The 18,728-nt window shown below is 44.2% G+C and overlaps 1 protein-coding gene and 1 long non-coding RNA gene across 10 annotated transcripts in view; one reads left to right on the top strand and one right to left on the bottom strand.

Annotated features, from left to right (window-relative positions):
* LOC309614531 overlaps positions 1 to 18,728 on the bottom strand; it is a 267,051-nt gene that overhangs the window by 151,502 nt on the left and 96,821 nt on the right. The window lies entirely within an intron of this gene.
* The window catches only part of PCMTD1 (protein-L-isoaspartate (D-aspartate) O-methyltransferase domain containing 1), a 61,852-nt gene continuing 43,866 nt past the window's right edge, over positions 743 to 18,728 (top strand). For 3 of the 9 annotated variants that reach the window (XM_082363013.1, XM_082363012.1, XM_082363010.1), the window contains exons 1-2: positions 883 to 1,011; positions 17,487 to 17,553. The gene's annotated coding sequence lies outside the window, so the exon portion shown is untranslated. Of the gene's footprint in view, positions 1,012 to 17,486; positions 17,554 to 18,728 lie in introns of all 9 variants that reach the window. The other 6 variants (XM_082363016.1, XM_082363018.1, XM_082363009.1 and 3 more) reach the window with 4 other exon arrangements.

An 18,728-nucleotide genomic window follows, 5' to 3' on the forward strand; every position in this document is an offset into this window, starting at 1 on the left:
GGAATTTCAGAAAGCGAACCCTTTAAGACTGTTCCGTGACCCCATCACGGTGAGTACACAGTTAGGGCCCGGGACCAGGAATGCAGGGGTCAAGGGCACCGCAGATGGAGAGACTGCAGGAGGAGCGGAGCGGCCGCCGGACCTGCATTCACACTCCATTCACTGCAAACACAGTTGCTGAACTGAACGCCGACCAGCTCTTAGCAACTCTGCTCCGTCTGCGAGCTCCTCCCTAGGGACCTCGGCTCTGACCTCGCTTGCAGGGTTTCCGCCAACAGTATCTGATTTAACCGCTTTTGCACAAAGACAGCCACGGTGGGAAGCAGCACGGCATCCAGGGCGCTCTAACTGTTCACCCGCGGAGGCAGCCCGCGGACACGGTCCGCACGTCTGCAAGGCCGGCAGCCGCGGGCAGAGCCCTCCCGCCGGGCAGCCCTCGGCCCCGCCTCCTCTCCCGGCGCCGCCCGAGGTGGGTGCAAGCCGCCCGCCGTGACGGAAGGACAGGCGCCCACACGCCGCCAAGCACCGCGGAGCAGCACCAGCTCACCGACCGGCCCCAGCTCCGGAAACAGCCGCCCCACGCGGGGGGCGGGGGGCGGGGGCGGGAGGGCGGCGGCGGCGGCGGCGGCTGCTCTCGCGGGATCTCTCTCTGCCTCCGTGTCTTCGGGCCCCATCGAGACCTCGCGTGGTTTGGGCTAGGGGCGGGGCGAGCCGAGGGGCGGAGTCGGATGGGGCGTTCCCGGGCCTTGTTGACTTCAGCGCCCTCGCGGCGGCCCTCGCGCCCGCCGCCGTCTGCGCATGCCCGGTCCCCGCCGGCTCGGAGGCCGCGGCGCTCGGGCTTCCCCAACCAGCGTCCGGGCCCCGCCCCTCCCCCCGGCGGCGGCGGCGGCGGCGGCGGCGGCGGCGGCGGACGTGTTGTTTTGGCGGCGGCGCCGGCTGCCGCGGAGCCAGCCGAGTCCCAGCGCCTCACCTGCGCCCGCTGCGGCGGGCCCACCGACCGCCTCGCCACAGGTAAGGCCTTCGCTCCGGGCTGGGGGCGGGGTCGGGGGCCAAGGGGCCGGAAGGGCCGAAGGGGGCCGAGGGATTGAGGGAGTCAGGGGGTGGTCGGGGGCCGGGAGGGAGGGAGGTCGGGGCCGGGCGGCCGAGGGGGCGGGGGGAGGCTGGGCCCGGGGGTGGAGGCGGGTCTGGGGCCGGGAGGTCGGAAGGGCCGAAGGGCCGGGGGTCGGGGCCGGCGGCTGAGGGTTCGAGGGGGCCTGGGGGCTGAGGGGAGGCTGGGGGCCGCGGGGTCCAAGGAGGCGGAAGGGTCAGGGGGCCGGGCCCGGGCCCCGCCGCCGCGACTTTGTTGTTGTCGGCTTCGGAGGAGGCGGACCTGCCCGCGGCGTCTCGCGCGGCCTCGGCTCTGCGGCTGGAGGGGGTCTCGGGGGCTGGAGCGGCGCCGCCTTTTCTCGTTTTCGGGTCTCGGTTGGGCGGTTACTGCTGTAGAGTGCGGGCTCGTCCTCCGCCGGAGTAGCGGGGACCCAGGCGTGGAACCGCACGGGGAGAAATTTTGCGAATCCAATTATTTTTTTGTTTGTTTGTTCCCCACTTCCAGAACTGTGTTTCCATCTGTCCTCTTCTTAAAATTTAGAGATCCTAACTGTGTTTTTTAAATTACACATTGGCATCCTTTGGGTACGGAGGAGGAAGTACGGTCTTCCCGATAGTTTTTGCTCGCAGTTTGTTATGTATCATTGTTGCAGAAGTACTGTGTGCTCTTTAAGGAAACACAGCGCAGCCGCACAGTGACGAAGTGTGTCCTCCCCCCGCGCCGGCCCCCCACCCATCTCCCCCCGCTTACTGCCCAGGGGAACCAGTCTGCAAGTGTGGTGTTTAGCCATTGAGGATTTGTCTGTGCGTCTAATAAATACGGTTTAAAAACACAGTTGTCCCGTTATTGTAAATCGACTATACTTCAATAAAACCAAAACAAAAAACAAAATTGGGATCGTATATAGTATATAGTTCTTATTGGCCAGTTCTACTCATGGTTGTTTCTCCACTTTATGACGTACCTCATTCTTTTAAAAACCTACAGAGCTCTATTCTTTTAATCGATGAACATTGTCGTCCATAGTTCTGTAATCTTTTAGCTTTTAGTTAGCTTTTAATAAGGTCTACAAACTAATGTTTTGAAACATAATGTGGTAGAACTTTCAGAATGTCTGCCAGTTGGGGATACTTACATATTAGGAAGTTGAGTAATATGTTTACATAGAGCTTAATGGTAGCTTACAGGAGGCCTGGGTGACTTCATAAAGCAGGTTACTAAAATACTTCATTTTTTGTTTTTTTAAGTGCATTTTTCAGAGTAAACTTAAATTCCATATGCTCAGTTGAAAACAGATTCAGTCCCTCAAATGTGAACTGGCCCCTGTGTGACGAAGAGGTAAAGGTAGGAGGCCAGTGGCCCGCAAGTCTGTGTCTCAGGCAGGTACACCATAGGGAGTAAGCTGTTAAGTGGAGGGATGATAGCGGCTGCTTACTGTTCAAGCGGACGGGAAACTAGGGAATCTCTACTACACTTGATATTTCTGTGCGCAGAAGAACTGGAGGCTTTGTTGATCTAATCACCGCCTTGTATCTATTAAAAATGTGCTGTGCGTTCATCTTGGTGCTGGCTTCCAGGGAAAACAGAACTGAGTAAGGTAATCACAGAGAACCATGTGGTTCTCAACATGTATAGCCTGAAATCTGAGGCCCAGTTGTGTAGCATTTTATTATTTGGGAAACTGTGTTTAGAAGGAATCAAAAACATCCGTGGCATTTTTAGTTATCCTTGCTGGTAATAGAATGCTCTTTCTTATGTATTTCTCATAACATAGGTGGCAGTCTCTCCATTCTGTGAGTTTTTAAACAGAGGCTCTGAGAGATTAAACTGGTGAAGACCCCACTGCCTTTTTAGTGGTGCTGACTGCATTAGACTCAGGCCTGCTTCATGCTTCAGACATGCTTCCAAGAACCTGCTTTTTGCTCTGCTGTGCTGCCCCCCATTAATGAAAATTACCTTACAAAATTACTGATCTTAGAGTTTCCTTCTCTTTTTTGGCTTGGAAACGTTCCTTATAAAGTAGAGACGTAAATATAATTGTATGCATTGAAAAATAATCTAAAGGATAATTAGTGTGAAACTCTAACAATATCTATTTATTTTTATTAATTTATTTTTATTTTTGGCTGCTTTGGGTCTTCGTTGCTGCGCGCAGGCTTTCTCTAGTTGCGGCGAGTGGGGGCTTCTCTTCGTTGCGGTGCGTGGGCTTCTCATTGCGGTGGCTTCTCTTGTTGCGGAGCATGGGCTCTAGGTGTGCGGGCTTCAGTAGTTGTGGCTCGTGGGCTCAGTAGTTGTGGCTCACGGGCTCTAGAGCGCAGGCTCAGTAGTTGTGGCGCACAGGCCTAGTTGCTCCGCGGCATGTGGGATGTTCCCGGACCAGGGCTCGAACCTGTGTCCCCTGCATTGGCAGGCGGATTCTTAACCACTGCGCCACCAGGGAAGTCCCTCTAATGATATCTTTTAGATGAGGTTTCTGATGGTGTATTATTAAAATATTGAATTCCTTGAGGTGATGCCACTAAGCAAGAAGATGGGGGATTGTGTTACTTTAGTTTTCAGTCACTCCATTTGATGCCATGCTAAATTTGGATGTCATAGTGAATTGTAGCTCTTACAGATGCTTTTATTCCTTATAGACTAGTCTCATTTCATTTAGTATTATTTTTATGAAGCCCATTACACTCTTTGTAAACTAATATGAAAACAATACAAAGAGGGTCCTAAAAAGATTAAAATTTGCTTATTTATTTTGGCCTCCTAAAACTGCATCATGACAGGGAGTTTAATAGAGTATATGTCATAATATTATGGTTATTGATCTGTTTTGGTTTTCCAGCAGATGTGACAACTGTGTGGTTTAAAGAAATACGGCACGTACTGAAGTTAAAGTATGATCAGTTGTAATATGTATTTGAGAAGAAACCCACGTATAGGAAAATATTTGAGCTTTTATTCTTGGCATTTGTTACGGATGGTAATTAGATTCACATTTAAATGGCATATCTGCCATCACTTGTCTCTTGGACAACTTACACTGGATGTGAGTGGGTTTTATAGTTGTGGGATACAGAAAAACAATTCAGCACCAGCAAGATGTCTTTAGAATACGTTAGGACTTCCAGCTGTTGGAGGATGGGGAATCCAGTTCTGTGTGTGCATAGTCTCAAAAATTAATAGGAGAGATCTTGTGGCTGATGGGGAGAAATACACAGTTTTCCAGTTTAGCCTAAAAATCCTTTTGGGGTGGCATACATTCATGAGTAGCCATCAATAAACTATTTAGGGCCTATGAATGGTAACAAAAGCATCAGCTGTGATCTAGAGTTTAATATCTAGATGAGATTTAAAAGCTAAGTATGAAAGAAGTCTTGTGGAATTGCCTAAGGACCTGTTCACTGATAGCTCTGTTTCTAGGGAGAAACTAGTTAAGACGCAAGAGAGGCCAAAAGAGAGGGGAGATAATCTGAGAGCTGGCCCTCAGAGTAGACAGAGGGAAAGGGGGGTCCTCAAAGAGTCAGCTCTGTGGTTGGAGGTCAAGGGAGATACGAACTTAAAAGTTATAGTTCTTCGAGATACTGAAAGAAAGTCTAATTACGATTATTATGCTGTGGTAGCCCTGTCCTGCTGGGGGTTGAGTTGGAATAATTAACACTTTGCGGTAGCGTGCAGGCTCTTGTGAGCCTGTAGTAACCGCAGTGCAGTGAGTCAGTTCAGTGCGTGACCTCAAGTGCGGTGAGCATCTGGGAGCTGTGCAGTGTGAAGTGTCGCGAGGCCCTTGCCTCCCCTGTTCCTGCCACAGGCCAGCGCCTTGGACTCGCTGTCCCTGGGGCCTTTTGTTTATTTTCTCATCTCACTCACGTACACGTGTTACCTGAGATAGAGTTCTCGTCTCCCTTTTTTGGAGCTGTGTTTTCTCCTTTCTGGCCGCCTCAGGCCCCTGGATCCCACTGTTCATTCCCTCTTTGCTGAGGCCCCAGTTTGCATCACCAGCTTCATTTTCTTTCCAGAGCTTCAGACTTGCCTTTGGTTGTTTTCCTTGACAAACTCTTTAAAGTGGCTGTCATTTTGTTATCTTGAATCAAATAGATTCAGAATTGAAGTGTTTTCCTTGCAAATTTAATTCTTTTTCCTTCATTTACTTGTTTATGTTAATGATCCTCACATTTTCTTAGTCATCTAGACTCAAAATCAAAGGACACCTTTGATTCTTCACTTTGCCCTTTCTTATAAATGATTTGTCATTTTATTGCATGTGGTTCCTGATTCTCCTGCCTCTTTTCCATTTTCCCAGCAGTTAAGTAATTTTAATCCCTTTGCTTCAACTGCCATTAACAGGAGACATCCCTAATCTCTAGGTTTTACCATCCATCATGTTTGCTGCTATCAAATTAATTGTACTAAATGCAGCCCTGATCATTTTTTTTTCCCTGCTTGCAAACAAAACCAAACCCCAGAACTTACGGAGTGTTTCTTCTGACAGCCACTGTGCTGGGTGCTTTTTCTCATTTGGTCCTCGTAATAGTTTTATGTTGTAGGTGCTATTATGCCACTTTACAGAGGAAGAAATTGAGACTTCATGAGCCTGAAGGAGTTGCTAGTAGGTAGGTGAACTGGAGTTGGAATCCCAAGCATGTCTTCCAATTTTGTGTTCTTGACCTCTGTGCTTCCACCGCGTGGCCCTGATCGACTCCGGAATACAGTCCTTGTTCTTCACCTTTGCCTTTTCAGAACTGCATTACATGGCTCCAGCACTCCTTCTCAAATGTGTTCCTTGTTTTATTCAAACTTCTGGTTTCTTATGCATTTTCTTTCGGAGTTTCCTCCCTTTCCTGTCTCTACTTTTTGAGGCCCTCCTTGTGGAAGGCTTGCTGATGCGCTGTATTTCCCTAGGGCTCCTCTTCCCCGTCTGCGAGTAAGGTCTCCTCTCATTCATATAGTTGCTTAACCTTGTGATGAGAACTTTCTACTCTGAATTTGTTTTTGAGTACTCTAACAGTTGTAATTGGATTAAAAAATGCTCGAAAACAGAAACCATGTGTTGCGGATGCTCAGGAGATGGGTGTGAACGAATATGAACATGGTCTCTGGTCACCCACCCCGTTAATGGCAGTGTAAGTAGTACTTGATTTTAGTTGGTAGATGACACCCAATAGCTTATTGGAGTTTTTAATTTTGTGTATGTGATAAAACCAGATTTTCTTGTTGTAGGCTAATGAGTTCAATTTTTGGATTCATTTCTAGGTAATTATGATAAGTTGTTTTTTCTTAAAAATTCAGTTTTTTTTTTTGTATGTATGTGTCTGAGTTGTTGACAGTTGTACATATGTATAATATATGTATATAAATTCTTAAAATTAATGGTTTGACGTTTGAATTCTTTTCGATGCTGTTGAATTAGACATATTGTCAAATGAACTACAATATTCTCATAAGCTCTCTGGCCTCACACCTTTCTCTGTGCTTATGTAGATACGGGCCTATCCTGCAGTGTCATTTATTCCTTTTTTGTGACACCAGGAAGCTCCAACTTTTGGTCAGCTGAAATGCCCTCACACAGATTATACATAAGTCTGCTTCCTGAAGAGTTCATGTGAAATTTCAGATTATTTTGAATCTACCAAGGTTAATGGTTACCATGCAAAGGTTAAAATTTTATATTTCTCTTATATCTGCCTCTGCATCTTGTATTATAGTGTAAGTAATACAATATAAGTATTATATTAAGTAATTAGTTTCTGCTTTATCATATAAAAATATAATCCTTTCTGTTAGGAGTTGAGAATGTAGGATATCTTGGTGATGGTGATAGGGGGACGCATTTGGGGTTTCTTTTTGGAATACTAAATGTATGATTATAAAAGAGTGAGATTGATTCTCAGACTAATTAGTCAGTCTTCCTGCTCTCGACTTCATAAAGGATTAAAGTAATCACAAATACTTCTCTAAAGATAAAAGTTTTAAGCAAGTTTAAAATAAATGATTTTGAAAATAGGTACTATAGTCACATGGTTCAAAGTTTAAGTGCTATGAAAAGTTTATAGACTGAAAATGACTCCTCAGCCGCCCATTTTCCCCCCTGGGAGGTAGCCACTTATCTCTGGAATGATACAAAAGAAACCATTTGTATATAAATACTCTTTTTCTTTCCAGTTAGGATGAGGTTCATTGCAAACAGTTTCACTTGCATTTTTCACTCAGTGTATCTCTAATATTCCGTAACAGTAAAGAATTTCTTCATTCTTTAAAAAAATCTTTTTGCAGCCTCAAAGTATCTGCTATATATTGCTACATATATAGATTGTATATATTATCATTTATTTAACCTTATTCCCTACTGATGGACATTTAGATTGTTTCCAGTTTTCCACTGTTATACCCATTGAGGCACCCTGTTTGAAGGAAGAGAAATAAAAAGATCTTTCTCTAGGGAAAAATAAAAATTGAAAACTGAAATGGATGTTTCTTGGGGAATGAAATGGTTTCCTTTTCAGGCCTGATGATTAATGGTAAGCGAAGGATGGGACCATGTGAAGGTGCTTGCTGGAGTCCCTGGTGGATGGTTGGGTGGGAAGAGGAGGAACAGCAGTGGTGATTGGCAGCAGCTCCCAGGACCAATTGTCTGCTCTGGGCGAGGCCATCTCTGCCTGTGTTCAGAAGTTCTGTGCTTGGAAAGGATTCTTGATATCTGGAAACTTGTCTCTGGGACTGTGGCCTGTAATAGTATATTTAACATAGGAAATCTGTTCAGGGAATGAACTAAGATCCCTGGGTGTCATCTAGAAGGAAATGTCATGGCCAACAACACAGTATTTTTTATGAGGTCATTAAATTTTTTACTGTAGTATTATTGTATGTTCAGACATAAGATTTAAACTACTGAAATAAATGAAGTTTAACAAATTCCTCCTTCAGCAAACCTCTGCCATCCACATCGGTTGCTCATGGGTTGTTTGGGTAATAATGGCTTTTTAACAGTGTGGTGTGAATCCTTTCAGAGTTTATGTACAAACAGAAATAACATTCATGTATCTTAAAAATGTCAGTCAGAATCCTATTGAATAAAAAGTCATGGTAAGAATGATGAAAAGTCAGAATTGAATGTAATAACAAGTGAATAAGGTGATGATGGGATGTCAGGTAAATAATGAATGCTCCTTGATTCCTTCTGACCAAGGGTGCTATAAATACAGACTGTTATTGTATACAAGTGTAGCAGCTGCTAAAGTTGTGTAGCTGGTCTATCAGGTTACTCCTAACAAGTCATTTAAGGTTTCCCAAGCTGTGCCTTTTTTTTGTTTGTTTTTTAAACATAGTAGATATGGCTTACTGAATAGGATGAGTTACCTTTTCTTTGTTATTTTTCAGTCATTCTGTCCTAAATATGGGATTTGAGTGTTTTTCTGATAGGCATCAAAAAATTAGTTTTTAGGTGTTTGGTAGCTATGTCATTTCTCTTTATGCTCGTACTGTATATGCTGCCTGGGTCCACATGGCTCAGGTTTTTGTAACAAGGGTTCGTTTGCACTGACTCATTTCTGAACACCTATGATTCTCTTTTGGTCACTTATACACACTTTCCTGGCCATCGTAGAAATAATAGGTAAAAAGGTCATTTGTCTTTGTTCATCCCCAGATCCCGCCACATATAATAGCAGTAAGAATTCCTTGTAGAAAGACTAGAAAATATGGATAAAAAAGAAACAGATTGTGGGGAATGTAATCACCCGGGGTGTGTGTCCTCTAGTTAATTCTGAGAGATTTCTGTATTAATGAGAACACCAACTAGAAAAGCCCAGCTTTATAAATCCTGCTGCCATATAAGGCAAATACATTTGGTGATACAAGCATGGAAAATGTGAGTGCTTGAATTTTCTCTGACCTGGATGCTTTGCCAGGTAACCAAGGCTGTGGTAGGGCCTCAACTTAGCATGTCAGGTGATTTGTGCACATGAACGGCCAAGTGCTGAGTGGTTTAGCTGTTGGTGGTGGGAGCCCCACGTGTGTCAGTAGGTGGCTTAGTATCCACCTGTATTGCTGTTCCTGGTTTAATAATTCAGAGCTTTTACTCTGATTGTGTATCATTGTATTTTTGTAATCTGTCTTTAAAATACTGGATCTTCAGTTTATTAGAAAGAAATATTTAGAAATGCCATAGCTCAAAAACAAACACAAAATGAACCTTTCTTTGTTTGACAGTATTTTGAAGGATGGTGTATTTTATCCCTGTGACTCCTGTGAGTCCTGGTACTCTTAGTCTCCTGTTTGCATTGTAGTCTCTTTTTTAAAATTAATTAATTAATTTTTGGCTGCATTAGGTCTTCGTTGCTGCACGCGGGCTTTTCTTTAGTTGTGGCGAGCGGGGGCTACTCTTCGTTGCAGGGCTGCGGGCTTCTCATTACGGTGGTTTCCCTGGTTGCGGAGCACGGGCTCTAGGTGCGCTGGCTTCAGTAGTTGTGGCACATGGGCTCAGTAGTTGTGGCACACGGGCTTAGTTGCTCCGTGGCATGTGGGATCTTCCCGGACCAGGGCTTGAACCCTTGTCCCCTGCATTGGCAGGCAGATTCTCAACCACTGCGCCACCAGGGAAGCCCCCTGCATTGTAGTCTCTTGATGACTAGAGTGGATTTTTAAATTCATGGTCATCTTGATACTCAAATATAAGAGAAGATTTTGGAACACATGAAGGTAGTTACTACAGTTTTAGTTTTAAGAAAAAGCCTGGCAGTGGTCTGTAGTGATTTAACATGTATTGTAAATACCATTGTGAAAGAATTACTTCAAATACTTCTAAACCATTTTAATGGTTTAATGGACTTGACTTTTTTCCTGCAAATAGAGTAATTTTGAACCTTTATTCTTTTATGAACCAGAGAAATTAGAAGTGGCAAAAGAAAGATTTAGGCTTTTCTGCAGTGTTTTATATAAATATCTGTATTGTAACTGTTCCTGAAATTGGTTTGATTCTGAAGGAAAGGGAGAGATCACCATGGTCTTAAACTAGTTGAGCCACCTTATTGTTTATGGCAAAAAAGCTTTTTGTAAGCTTTCTGTTTCTTGTTAAGAACTTGTTCAATTGTCGCTGTTTAGTAATCGCTGGTTTTATTGTGCCTAGATAGTACATCCTGTATGTGTTTGGGACCACACCTGCATATGCACGTGCGCACGGACATCTGCGGTGCACGGCTCCAGGAGGCCCCATTCACACAGACACAGAGTGATTGCCGTTCCCTGCGCTGCCTCGGGAAGTCTCACACTGTGTGTGACTGATGCTCCCTGGAACGGTGCAGTACGAGATGCTAATATCTTGGTGCTTTAACATTTTCACACTTTGGTATAACTTTCCCTTTATTTAATCTTTACAACAGCCTTGTCGAAGAGTATCTTGTCTGGTGAGTATCATTAGTCTCATTTTATAGATGCATGAACTGAGATTCAGAGTTAGTTCCTCTTCCTGAATCTGCTGAATCTGCTTTCTTTCCTATGAAATGATCTGCAGTCTTTAAGGCCAAAGGGCTTGGTGTGAGAATAGACCTAGAACTCAAAGCCCATTCTGCCTCCTAAGGAAGTTAGGTAATCCCTTTCCTTGGAAGTAATACTGTTACATGGAGTTTTGTTAAGATTAAATGAATTAAAATGGCAAAGCTTTATATGCAGTAAATGCTCAACTAATGACAGTTGCACTAATGATAAAGGTAGTAATGCTTTATGAGTCGCACACTGCTTTTCAAAGATCATGAGATGAGTCGTCACTCGGCAGAGCGAGGGACTTGCACAGCGGTAGTGTCCATTTAAACGAGAGGCCAGCCTTGGGAGCAACCTCACGTCAGTATTGGTCGGGTGTGGGGGGGTCAGGAGTAGCCGGGGAGCCGGGACGCGGGCGCTGGGGAGCCGCATTCGGCTCGCTTGTCCTCCGGTCGTTTTTAGTGATAACACGCAAAGCACCACCTGGAGGGCAGTCTGGTTTTACAAGGGTGCTCCCTCTTGAGGCTGACCTGGAGTCATACTACATTAAAGTTTGAGCAAGTTTGAATCTGCTGCAAAAATCCTGACAAGTACCAACAGCTGAGAAAAGGTGCCAACTCTCACGTACAGGGTCTTGACTCAACGCTGAACTGAATTTTTGTCAGCCCTCAGAATGAATCTGTGCAGTGGCTTCCCACTCTCCTAAAAGTAAGGGCAGGAATTGAGCAGATTTGAGCCCTAAGTGGTTTTAAGCTTAGGCACAATTTCTCCCAATGGTGTAGCATATTAGGAATGCTCAAGTTTTTTTTGTGATACTGCTCAAGGGTTAGGACTGGGCATACATTTTCATTTATAAGAAAAAATGGTTACATGCCTTGAGAATAACCAAACCAAAAAATTGATGGTTTTATTTGTTGCAGTTTCCAGTTAGTACTTCAGATTGAATTGCAGGGTCATCTTTAAAGTCCTTGTATAGTCTGCGGTATAGTTATTGTTGTTTCAGGGGACTTCGGGTTGTCTTAATGTGACCGTGCCTTATCTGTAAGAGAAAATGAATTCCATGTTCTGTCAAGGAATATGAGCGTATCTCTTGCCGCTGATTATCCTTGTGATCTCTTATTTTGTTTCCTGTATCTTAGGTGAGTAGAATGGATTCAGTCCCCAAGTGTACAGATATAATTCCCTGTGGAGCAGCATTTGGCTGTAGACTTTGGGCAGTGTGGTAGACAGATAATGCCCCCTTCCCCAGGGTGTTCCTGCTTTAATTCCTGGACCCTGTCAGTATGTTACCCTGTATGGCTCAGGGGAATTAAGGTTGCTGATTAGCTGACTTTGATAGGGAGAGTGTCCTGTGTTACCCTGATGGGCCCAGTGTGATCGCAGGGCTCCTTGAAAGTGGACGAAAGAGGCAGAGCGAGGACTCGGCCTGATGCGGCTGTGAAGACGGAGGAAAGGGGCATAAGCCACAGAAAGCAGACGGACACGGGACTCCTGAAAATGCAAGAGTGACCCCCTTAGAACCTCCAGAAGGGAATGCAGCCCTGCCTGCACCCTGATCTTAGCCCAGTGAGACCTGTGGTAGACTCTGACCTCCAGGACTGTAACATAATGAACCTGTGTGGTTTTAGGCAGTTTCATTTGCGGTAGTTTGTTAAGGCAGTGATGGAAAATGTATGCGGGTAACAATACATTGTGATCATTTGATTCCGTAGTGAAATGATTGCTAAGCAACCCCTCCCCCAACAGAATATTTAGGTGACATTTACAAAGCTGAGAAAACACTAGTACTGCTGTGTTTATTTTTATTTAAAAAATTTTTTTTAAAGGCTTGGTTTAGAGCATTTATATTAGTGTTCTTTTTATTTATTTATGGCTTCGTTGCTGCGCTTGGGCTTTCTCCAGTTGCAGAGAGCGGGGGCTACTCTTTGTTGTGGTGCGCAGGCTCTAGGCACGCGGGCTTCAGTAGTTGTGGCCCGCGGGCTCAGTAGCTGTGGCCCGCGGACTCTGGAGTGCAGGCTCAGTAGTTGTGACTCGTGGGCTCTAGAGCGCAGGCTCAGTAGTTGTGACGCATGGGCTTATTTGCTCCACAGCATGTGGGACCTTCCCGGACCAGGGCTCGAACCCGTGTCCACTGCATTGGCAGGCGGATTCTTAGCCACTGCGCCACCAGGGAAGTCCTACTGCTGTTTTTCTTTTTTAGTTTTTTTCTACTGCTGTTTTTAAATGGGGGTGGTCTTGAGCCCTGCCAGGTGGGATTTTCTCTCATTTTTGCAGCATCCTGGACACACCTCTGAGTTTTTGGAGCTTCGTCCTTTCTTTATATTGGGTAGGTGAATCAAAATGGTGTACAGATGCTGTTGAAGTTGGGAGAACCACAGGTATGAAGACCATCTTCATACTTGAAGATTTTGAAGTTAGTTGTAGTAATCTAGCTAAAATTGATAGGGATGGTGATAGAATGGAATTTTCAGTGAGAGCAGTGGGAGTAATGGAAGAGAGTAGCTACACTGCAAGGTGGGGGGCTGTGTAGAAGGCTTTGGATGTACTGTATTTGCAGTGATGGTGGGGACCCCCGGCCCTGTGAAATTAACCTAGTAATTTATTAAATGCACTGGAAAATTTGTACTGAAGAGGAGGGTGGTTTTGAATCAGCAGAGCAGGAGAAAGGAGAAATACATACCTGCCCTCAAAATCCTGAGGCAGTACGCTGGAGGAAGACATGGACAAAATTAACAGCTATTTAAGTCGCTTTTCTGGCAGACAGAAGCTGGGGTCCTTGTGAATTTGCTACGTGGAATCCTTCCAGTTTGGGGGAAAGAGTCTTGTATTTGAAGAAGTTGTATATACTCTTCGTTCTCAGTAGGAAAGAAAGACTATCCCTCTGCATTCACTGTAAATAGACATAAATAAATTTCTACCCTAGGCTCCCCTGCTGTAAAAAATGGAAAAATGACATTAAGGTAGTTGGATAAGGTAAATTATTATTTTTGAAAATATTTTTGTTTTTCCAGAACACATATACCTCCCCACACAACACACATTAAAATAAAACTAAATGCTCTGTAGAAACATACAGATGTCTTTCTGGCTATTCCTGCTCTTCTCTGGTGTTCAGTGTATCACATTTTTAGGGCAGCAGCAACGTTTATATGGCTTATTTAGCGTTTTTTTACTGTTGCTTTCTTCCAAAATTATTTTCTGCTAAATGAGTAATACAACAAATCCATTGAATTCTTTAGGGCCTGTTTGTATATTTAGTTTTCTTTCTGTGTTCCTACAACTCTGGGACTGCTTTTTCCAATAAATGTTTTTTGATGGTCTTCTTTCAATTTGAAATGCCACTGGCAAGAAAAAGTAACCTTTACTATTGCTTATCTCTGGCATTTGTTTCAAGAATTTGGCTTTGCTGTTTCCCTGTTCCTTCATTCCTTTGTGGGTCTCTATTTTTAGCCTGCCTACCATGCCTATGTGAAATTTAATGAGTTTTTCATTGGTTTTATTCTGTCCTTCTCCAGGTGTGCTAATAGTTGTTGAAGCCTCTACAGGGGAAACAAGGGAACCAGAAAGATGCTGTGTTTCGCTTAACAAGCCCATGTTTAAGCTGACTCCGGTAGCTGAGGCTACCAAGCATCCTTCTGTCCAAGAGTGTGACCCGGTGATGGAGCTCCTGAGAAGGAACTTTAATTAATTTATTTATTTATTTTTGGCTGTGTTGGGTCTTCGTTGCTGCGCGTGGGCTTTCTCTAGTTGCGGCAAGTGGGGGCTTCTCTTGTTGTGGAGCACGGGCTCTACGCGTGCGGGCTTCAGTAGTTGTGGTGCGTGGGCTCGGTAGTTGTGGGTCGCGGGCTCTAGAGCGCAGGCTCAGTAGTTGTGGCTCACGGGCTTCGTTGCTCCACGGCCTGTGGGATCTTCCCGGACCAGGGCTCGAACCCGTGTCCCCTGCATTGGCAGGCGGATTCTTAGCCATGGCGCCGCCAGGGAAGCCCCCCTGAGCAAGAGCTTTAAGACGGCGGAATTGGCGCCTGCTGCCCTCAGACTCCTGGTTGCTGTTGGCCGTCTGACTTCCCTCTGTGATCATGGTGGACAGCTCTCACAGCACAGAAAAGCTGGTGACAAGTGTTTCACATCTTGCCAAGAAACTAAGATAAAACACAGTCACATACTTAGAAGTTTTTAAAAAAGGGGGGGTCGTTGCAGGATATAGCAACTTGCGTCAGATCCATGGGACCGTGGGTGTTTTGGCTGGCATAGTGTCAGGGTCTCGTGTCTCCTCAGTTCATTTTACTGCCTAACTGTCTTTCGTTCTCTGATGGACGTGAATGTAGTCTTTCTGGTTTTCAGGTTTGTATGAGTCTAGTTTATACAGGAAAGGAAAACCACACGGTAATTTGAACAGGGAAAGTTTAATGTGAAGAATTGTTAGCTATAATGGGATTGGCTAGTAAGTAAAGAGAGCCCTAAAGAATATAGAAATGATACAAGGAGCGGCCACTACTCCTGGGGCTGTGGTTGAGCACTCAAGGAGGAGGCCCACCTGGGGCTGAGATCCAGGCCTTGTTGAGAGGGTGTGTGGCTCATTGGATGGCAGGGAAGTTGCTCTGGTGCCTCCTTGATGGAATTTTCCAGAAATCTGCTCTCTGGGGTATGAGGCAAAAATGTTAGAGAGGTGTTTCACCAGAGGCTGCCTTCTGCAAAGTGCCCAGGGCGGCCGCTGAGTGAGCCAGGTGCCGTGACCCTCTTGCTCTGTGGGAGCCTGCCGAGACATGACTGGACCGTCCAAGGCCAGGAGTCCGCAAGCCGAGTGAGGCGGAAAGTTAGGGTGCGGAGCTGAGAGGAACGGAAGGCGGGGCAGAGTAAGGGCGGTGAAGCCTTGTTCGTGGGACCTGTCTGGTTTGGGAGGAAAGTGGTACTGGTAGGTGTTAGCAGATTGTGGCCCATGGGTTCAGCTGGGCCCGCTGTCTGTTTCTGTGTAGCCTACAAGCTAAGAAGGGTGTTTACGTTTTCAGATGGTTGGAAAAATACTAAAAGAAGAGTACTGTCGCATGATGTGAAAATTCTATGTAATTCAGGTTTCAAGGGTCCATAAATAAAAGTTCTGGGACACAGCCACACTGTTTGATTTATAAGTTGTTTGTAACTGCTTTTGCTCTAGAAGCACACAGTTCAGAAGTTGTGGTGGAAACTATGGCTTGCAAATCCTAAAATACTTGCTCTCTGACCTTTTGTAGAAAAAGTTAGCTCAAGGACTGGGGACACTGAAGATTAAGTGTAGTGGTAGAAGGATCAGCAAGTTAGATGTAAGATGTGCTTGGAGAGTGAAATAAGGATTCCGGGGGGCAGTGGGTGGGCAGGTCCTCAGAGATGAGACAGTTGCCGTTGTTGGAGTTTTGGTGCTTGAGCAGTTGTTGAAGGTGCCCAGGATGGTGGTGAGAGCTGGCGGCCGAGAACCTGCAGCCGAGATGCCAGAGTCCCCACTGACACTGGGGGAGTGGACACCTCAGGGTCCTCAGTGTGCGGGTGGGGAGATCCGTGTGCTCAGATAGGAGAGTGGAGTGGGAGGTAGAAATGCACAACATCTTCTGCACCTTTTCCAACAAGAGTGAAAAGCAGTCGTTATCAATCTTCTAGGCCTTCTTAAACACGGAAGACTGTGTGTGTATATGTGTTTTCTATAGCTTCTTATTTTTATATGTGTGTGTGTATATATATGTCTATATGTATACACAGACACATATGTATTTTATATATATGTATTTTAAACTAGTATCGTGAGTTCACATTGATTCCTCCAGTTCCATCCAGCTCACAAGATATATCCTCACAGTCTTTCCCCAATCTTTCCATGCTTTGGTTTCCCTCAGAAACACCATAGGGTTATTGAGATCTCATTGGCAATTGCCACCTAACATCCACAGTATTTTATGTGTCTTTATTATATTTTATTGCTAGATTTCTATACATTTGATGAATGTTTCTTGAAATGGAAACATGTTCTTTTGTGAGAGGACTAAGTAGGTCTGTATTAAATCATAAAAACAGCTGTTGAGCACATGGTGTGTGTTACGGACTGTCACAGGCAGTTTACATAGATTATCCCATATATTTCTCACTAATCCTGAGGTAGTTATTATTATTAATATTGGGTTTACCATGTAGTAGCTGAGGCCTGGAGAGATGGATTATGTTTCCTGAGGCCGCATAGCTGGGAAGCTGTACAATTAGGGTTCCGACCCAGAACCCACACAGTATCCTATGAGCCTTTATTTAAGTATTATTTTTATTTTAAAAGAGCACTTTCTGTTAGAATATGACTCATAATGAACATACAACTTGATGCGAAGTTACGATTTGATATACTAATACTCATTCTACAAATGATCATTCTACAGATGATCCTTGTAAGGGTAGCAAAGAGTAAAGTAAAATTAAATTATATTCCTCTTGATGTGGCTCCTGTTGAATTCTGACCAGAATTTCACATTGTGGAGGGTTGTGACTCAGCACGGTAACCTCTGTGCCTATCAGAGTTCCTGAGACTAGGTTATCAGTTTTTGTTTATTAAATGAGGACATCATCAAGTAATGTCTTTTTGTACAAAACACTTAAAAATTAAAATATCCAAACGTAAGGTAGTACTATTTGCTTTGAGTAACTTTTTGTTGAGGGAACATGTAGTGTTTTAAATACGCTATTAATAAACATGATTTTACTAACCCAGTTTGACTACTGTTTATAGTTTGAAGACCAGTCTAATTTCATTTTAAAATGAAACGGTTTCTTACATTACTAGAGATCTTTAGTTCTGTGAATTCATTTTAGCCAAATTAAAAGTAATTTTTAAACATTTTTTCTGAAAATATGCTAACTATTTAAGAGACTGATTTCCTTGAGCAGAGACTGTGTGCACTGAAGCCATCCTTTGACATTCTTTCCTCAGCGTGCCTGTGTCGTGCTCATCTTGCCGGATCCGTGGTGAAGAAGTGTTCAGTGCAGCCTGGAGGGAGGTACTGAGCTATAGTTTTAAAAGCTTTTGCAAGCATTTTTGATTGCTTAGTTTGGACAGTTTTCTCAAAATGAGATTTATTAACTAAAGGAACCACTGATGACAAATTAATCATTTGAACTTAAGGTGAAGCTCTTAGCACTTACTTCAGAGCCCATAGCATTGTTATGGTCATCTTAGGACGACAGTTCGTTTCTCAGAACTTCTTAAACTTTCTCTGGGTTGTGAGTAAAAATAAGGATAGAACCATTTGTCCCCATAAATGAAATAAAGCTATAGTATCAATGTGGTGTGCGTGTGTGTTTGCATTTCTCAAGGGTCTCAGACCTGCATTTCTAGTCATTTTATTTCTGATAATGTGAATATTAGTAGTAGTGCATGACATAAGATCTATGAATAAGGCTGAAATATCTCTGTACTTAGGAAATCCAGAACAATTCACTCTTAGTTGGTTTTCTTCATTCGTATGGTGCAGGTAATAGCACCTGTCCTGAAATACCCTAAGGTAATTATGATATTATGTGAGTTGGTACTGAAATATAACAAGGTGTTTTTGTTTTATGCAGCTTTTACTAGTGTCTGTCTGTAGATAAAGTGACCATGATGGACTTCAGAAAGATGCCATTTTATAGAAATACCATATGACCCAGCAATCCCACTACTGGGCATATACCCTGACAAAACCATAATTCAAAGAGTCATGTACCAGAATGTTCATTGCAGCTCTGTTTACAATAGCCAGGACATGGAAGCAACCTAAGTGTCCATCGACAGATGAATGGATAAAGAAGATGTGGCACATATATACAATGGAATATTACTCAGCCATAAAAAGAAACGAAATTGAGTTATTTGTAGTGAGGTGGATGGACCTAGAGTCTGTCATACAGAGTGAAGTCAGAAAGAGAAAAACAAATACCGTATGCTAACACATATATATGGAATCTTAAAAAAAAAAAAAAAGGTTCTGAAGAACCTAGGGGCAGGACAGGAGTAAAGACGCAGACGTAGAGAATGGACTTGAGGACACAGGGAGGGGGAAGGGTAAGCTGGGACGAAGTGAGAGAGTGGCGTGGACATATATACACTACCAAATATAAAATAGATACTAGTGGGAAGCAGCCGCATAGCACAGGGAGATCAGCTCGGTGCTTTGTGACCACCTAGAGGGGTGGG

The sequence above is a fragment of the Balaenoptera borealis genome (assembly GCF_965194805.1).
Source record: "Balaenoptera borealis genome assembly, chromosome: 17".
Classification (NCBI taxonomy): Eukaryota; Metazoa; Chordata; class Mammalia; order Artiodactyla; family Balaenopteridae; genus Balaenoptera; species Balaenoptera borealis.